We start from the raw sequence: 6,673 nt of genomic DNA on the forward strand, positions 1-6,673 counted from the left end.
CCTCCTTATATAGTATTAGCAATAACACTAGGTAAGTGGGGACCCTTAGTAAAAAATTCAAAAAATTCAATTAAGGCTCATGTATTTTACTCCTTAAGAAAACATCGCATCGCGCAAAGAATAAGAGGGCATTTCCTTATGAGTAAAAATGATAAACTGTGGAAGTGCGACTCGAATTCCATCGCATCGCATGCATTAAAAAACGTTCATATTGGAAAACCTTAAAATCCACAAATATCCGATATGCGATATCGCATATCGGAATATCGCATGAAAATCACATAACCATTTAACGATTGTAGCGATCTGCGATTTTGCGATAGCGCGATACTGCGATCCGTGATTTTGTGATAGCACGATACTGCGATCTGTGATCTTGCGATAGCGCGATCGAGCAACCCTGCGATAACACAACTTAATGAAATTTGCTGTAATGCGATAATGCGATATGCGATGCGAATCGCAGAAACGTTCCATCGCAAATTTTCCCTGGCTCAACATTCAAGAAAAGCTTTCCATAAACCAAGAATTGGATAAGTGCTTTAATGATAATTAATGAATGATACGCCAGTTGTTAATGAAAGACGATTTTGTGTTTTTTGAAGAGTCAGTTCACGTCAGGTGGCATGTTTTTGTACATCTATAGAGCTTAAAGCTTTCTTGTCGATTTTTATTATCATTACTCATGTGTGAACTGCAGGAACAAAAAATAGAAGTAACACGAAGCAATGTGCAGGAAGCCATAAGGGAAAAGGGTAAAGCTCCAATGCTCAGAGACAGAGAAAAGATGCCATCATAAGCGGATACCGCATGCAACAAAGCCGCATATTCACAGAGCGCTGTTGAGCTATCCATTACAGATCTTTCATTCACAGCCATGGTTGAATGAGTAGTTGAACAATGCTGATATCAACAGGGGGTTTAACGCTCAAGGTCAGAAGCTCACGAAAGCAGTATGTTTACAAATTTTGAAGCTTATACCCGGTGAAGGAAAAGGCGCTAAAGGCGGAAAACGCATCAGAGTGGCCCGGATCAAAGAACAGAGGCAATTTTCGATGAGCGATTAGCGCCTAGCGCTAATCGCGCATCGCTGAGAAAATTGCTCAAAAAGCAAAGCCTCTAACTGCTCAGTCACTTGTAAGCCCGGAAAACGCAAGAAAGCAATGGTAAAGAATAAACTGGAAACATAAAGCTGAAAGAAGAGGCAGAAGCAATTCGAGGATTAACCAAGTGGAACTTGGATTATTACTGGGCATACACAGTAAATCCACATAGCCAGAGGATGACTCTCGAATATATCATTGATTTTGCTGAAAAAATGGTGCCAGCTCTTACCATTTCTGTTTGCTTAGCTCAACCAAAAGTGGAAGACAGTCAGCCGACTCTACCCAGGCAAATATTGAATGCTCGCAACATTAAGGAGCAAATGCAGAAATAGTTAGATATTAAATTTAATTTCTAGAAATAGTTTTTCTTAGAAAAAGGACGGTCATTTAAACTGTATCCTGAATCTGTGTAATTAAGATATTTAGTTAGTAGTATTTAAACCCTTCTCATGCATTTAGAGAAGGGTCCAGAAATTTATCAAAAACTTGTCATCAGAACATGCACTTTTGCACCCTCGGAGGAGGTTTTGGTGAATGAATGGATCAAGATTTGTTGATGTTTGCATTTGATATCTACTACTAATGTTGCACTTCTGTACTCTTAGTGGATGTTGAAGAAAGGAGAGATAAATCATTGTTGCTTGAAGCTTATGAGTAGGACTAGTCATAAATGGTACTTTTATCTCTTGACCATTTCTGCTTATATGTTAAAGTGATATACAGTTTTTAGTTGTTTATGTATTATTGCATGAATGCTTGAGTTATCATTTGGCACTTTTGTACGGTGATAGCTATTTATTTATGCCTAATGTATGAATAGCTCATTATGCGATATGCTATTCACAACTGTTTCATCTAACTTTTTATGCGAAGTGGTTCATCTTGATTGATTTCCTTTCTTATAATCGCTGAATGATCTTTATTACCAGTTGTTATTTGAAATCTCTTTAGATTGCATAATAGAAGAATTACATCCCGGGTTAGTATAGATTTAGATGTGCTGTTTGTTAGATTACAATAGCATAGAATTAGATTAAAAGTTTGAATTAGAATATCCTAGATAGGAACTATTAGATCAGCAACATCAAATTCTACACACACACATAGATTGGGAACTGGTCCCATTATCCCCAGTCAGACCTGCTATACCAAACGGATAAGGAGCTGCCAACCAAAGTCCAGACCGGGCGGGTATCCCCCTTGTTGTCGACCCGATTTTCGGGGATTCAACAAGTCCCTATACATTTCTTCTACCATGGAATTTATGGCTAGGAAACTATCTATGAATTGAGGTTCTGGTCCTACCGAACCTTCCTCTGAGGATAGACTCTCCCAATTTCAGGATTAGTTTTGACCAACTCTCATTCTCCTAACTTGAGCTTTGATTTAGTTAGCATTCAACAGCTAAACCAACACAAGCCTTTCTAACCTTAACAGCCTAAAGCTCTGATACCAATTGATCTGAAAATCACCCTTGAGTGATCTCAGCTAAATAATTATTGAATGAAGGTATTACAGACTCATGTGCTGGTGTGTGTCTATGTTATTTTAGGCAATGGATCAATCAGATTGCAAAATACACAGACACTGGAAGATGGAAAACAGCAAGAGAAACACAGTAAACAAATGCAAGAACACAACAATTAATAAGAAGTTCACCCTATTCTCCAAGGCTACATCTCCGGTCCAGCTTTCAGTGGTGGCCTTCTTGTATTGTGTCTTTAAAGCAGAGATTTACAATGAGGAGCTCAATTTGAGTCTCCTGAAACAGAATAATGTTTGGTAGGGTGGTTCTTGGATTCCCCAAGCCACTAGAGTGCACAGACTCTTTTCCTTACCAGATCTTGACCTCTCTGGTCTTTAATGGAAGGAGCCCAATGTAGTGCTCAATCCCCAACAGATCCTCTCAGGGATCGCTTGAACCTCTCAAGCTTTCTGTCTGCTCGATGCTGCCTATGGTCAGCTCGGCTCTCTGTCTTTCTGCTTCTTTCTTTACTGTCTTTTCTTTGCTCTCGCTTTCTCTATATTCGTTCTCTTTTCCCTGTGTTCTGTTTTCTCTTTGTTCATGGCTATAAGCCAATCTATCTCATGACTGCTTGCTTCCTCTTCTGCCCCTTCAGTTCACCTACTATTGTTCGCTTGGAGTTCCCTGCCTCTACGTCTTCGCTAATGTCTCACAGGGAGTGGCCACTTGTCCTCTCACGAATTGCGCCAGCTCTTCCTCAACGGTTCGGTTTTTTGGTTATACTGTGGAATGAGTCATCCGCCAACTCAACGGTCAAATCGGACGTCAAACTTCTCTATGTCGTGGCTTAATTCCCTTGTCAATTCCGGTTTCTCCATCAGGCGCAATCTCCACCGTCAGATCTAGAGCTCGTAGATCCTACAACAATCGCTCATTTCACGCAATTGACTTGATCGAACGTTAGTGCACGATGAGCGGTGGTTTTCTCTCTCATCCACCTGCCACGCATCGGGCGCTAAATGGAATCGTTCATTTTTCTCCAAATCTGCTTACCGCCCAATGATGCCCCCAATATACAACCCGTTTTGGAGCATGGGACCCGCCTTTCGCCTTAGCGCTTTCCCCACGGTTTTCCCGGCTTCCATGCGACCGAGCGCTTCGGGGCTTTTCCTTCTCGAGGGGTTTTTCCCAACGATGCACGATTAGCGCTAAGCACTAATTCTGCATCATAAATGCCCTCTGTTTCCCGATTTGGGCTTCCCAAGTGCCAATTTTGCCTCCTGCGCGGTCTCCATGGGCCTCGGTCAGCGTGCTTTGACCGAGGTCCTCGTCGTTCCTCGCTGGCTACAAACTGCCATTGTCTAGAGGTCTTCCTGATCGCTCTGTGCTCATAATTCGAAGTCTGTCCTATTTTGATACAGCGATGGCTCTTTAATAATCTTCATGGATCTAATTCGGATCAACCATCCTATGTTCTTCAGCTTCACACATCCATCAAAACGCAACTCCTCCAAAGATACCAATGTTTTCATACTCACCAACTCTTCTAACTCAGGGCACCTACAAACAATTAGGCATCTAAGCTTTGTGGCTTGTGCCAACGCCGGTATATTCTTCATCTTCACTAACTAAATGCCCACAGCTTCTCCAAAAAGTCGTAAACTAATAACACTATTTTTTTCCCCTCAAAGTCATGGAAATTTTGGCCATATTTTGAGAAAATTCAGTAAGGATTTTAATAAATTGATTTTTATAAGGATAGTTGTTTAACTTTAAAATTTTAAGTGTACTAGAAGTTTTTGATGGTGTTGAATCTATTTCCACCATCAAAAACATGATTCAAACACTGCCTCTACAATATTTTTTGAAAAAAAAATTAACCAGATTTCGGTCTCTTTTGACTGTACAGGCAATTCCTCCAACTCCGTAAACGACTCCCTCCAAAAATACCAAATTTTCCATAGTTTGCAACTCTCGTAACTCTTAGTACCCAAAAACCGAGTAGTCAATAATGACACTAGCGCAAGAGCATGCGAATGCCCATTTTCCTCTCGTTGCGATTGATCTGACGTCCAAAAAAAAAGACCCTAACAAACTTCCATGATAGCTCCACTCGCTTTGGCCGAGGCATTCACAACACAATTCAACTGTGCCGAGATGTAGTAAAATTTGAATTCAAATTGACGCGGGAGGCAACTTCGTGAAATTCAAATGGGATTTGGAGTAGCATCTTGTGTTAATGTTGGCTACAAAAATAAGTTGGCGAAGCATTCAATGTATAAGTCAGAAATCGGCGAGGACTATACAATTGCCAAAAAACTGAGATGGTCGTCGAACTATCTATGCCAATTCAGGGTTGGAATTTGACAGGCATTTTGCCCGTCAAAGGTCATTTTGAATGTATTTTCCATTTCAAGTTTATAAATGAACGTTTTTTTTTTTAATGGGTTTTGAAATGTACAGAACGCTTTTTTGATGGGTTAATTTTTGGGAAAACGTTATTACTACTCTATTTTAAACAACGAAAAAGCTCTAACACTTTTTATATGGGTGAATCACAATTTATCTAAGGTTCGTGCTTTCATATGGGTGACTCACAATTTCTAAGGTTTCATTTGTCTAAGGGTGTCACACCGTCCCACAAATTTTGTTACACAGTTTTCTATTTTATATATTTTAAATATGTAATACATTAAATTGGAAAGGATGACCTTTTTTGTTGCAAAGGAGCATTGAGTGCCAAGTAGCCACTTAAGCATGGCAAAGAGAGTAATGGTGGTTGTTCTCAGTGGCCTCGCCTTTTGACTACTTTGTGGCTTGTCTACTTGTTCATATATGCATATTTTTCACTTTGTTTTCTAGTTGAAAAAAAAAAAAAAATTGGTATATAATTATCTTGTTATGTATTTATCTATACAACTTATTTACATGTTTATCTAAACAACTTATCATAGTTTAATAATATACATTTTTATGTTGTTGTTTTGTTTATCTACTTGTGTTTGACAATTTTCATAGTTTAATAATATACATTTTTATATTGTTATTTTGTTTATCTACATATTTTTGTCAGTTTTCATGGTTTAATAATATACATTTTTATGTTGTTGTTTTGTTTATTTGAGATTCTAGTGAGATTTTTATATTAGTTTAATAGGTTTTGGGAAGTTTTTAGGGCATAGATTGCAATGCAATATAATAGGGTGGAGTGTGTTTCTACCTTGATAATGTGTAGGTCCATGTCTTCTAAGCTTTCAACAATTATTACATTAACAATGGGATTTTGCCTGGCACTTACGAATTTGGTTGGAGTGCAGTATTTGGTACCTTTAATCCAGGTAAGTTTTTAATATATTTAAGTATTTTAAGGTTTAAAAGATAGGTTTATTATTGTAAATGTTTTAAATATATTTAAATATCTTATTTTTAAGAATATGTTTATCACTGTAAAAATGTGTTTGTTATTTGTTATTAGTAATTTAGTATTGCAAGGATCTATTTTAAGTAGTGAGTTCTGGAAAACCATTTTCCTCTTATCCAAACCATTTATAAGTTCATTTTGAGTTTTGTTTTTCTCAAGAAGCCTTTTCCCTACAAATTTCTCATGAGTGTTAACCAATGTAACTTCAAGGACAATTATTTTAATTAACATTTATAATAATTTATAATTTGAGAAATAATAGGAACAATGATCTAAATAAAATTCATCTGATCTCACTATTAATAAGTTTCAAGTTTAGAGAGTTATTAAGCTTCACTTTAGAGGGTTATTAAACCTAAAGTTTTGTGAGACAATTCTAAAATCAATGCAAAGGAGAAAGACAGCTGCCATTAGTTTAACATTCTAAGTTGAAGAGTAAGAATTTTGCAAGTGAAATATTAACAATTGTTAAATTTTCATTTATTTTTTCAATTCTACAAAATCAACATTATATTTACATTTTTCACAGAATCTGAACTATAGCACGTGGCTTTTGCAATTATGACTTTTGCACCAGGAACTTCTATTGCGCTATCTTAATGCATGGATACAAGAGTACACCTCGGTACTTGTTCACTTGGAAACAATGCCAAAAGTCCTACAATTGAAAATGCGTGCAAA

The sequence above is a fragment of the Pinus tabuliformis genome, chromosome 2_2 (assembly GCF_031772625.1).
Source record: "Pinus tabuliformis cultivar Carrire ecotype Pingquan chromosome 2_2, CPIR1, whole genome shotgun sequence".
Taxonomy (NCBI): Eukaryota; Viridiplantae; Streptophyta; class Pinopsida; order Pinales; family Pinaceae; genus Pinus; species Pinus tabuliformis.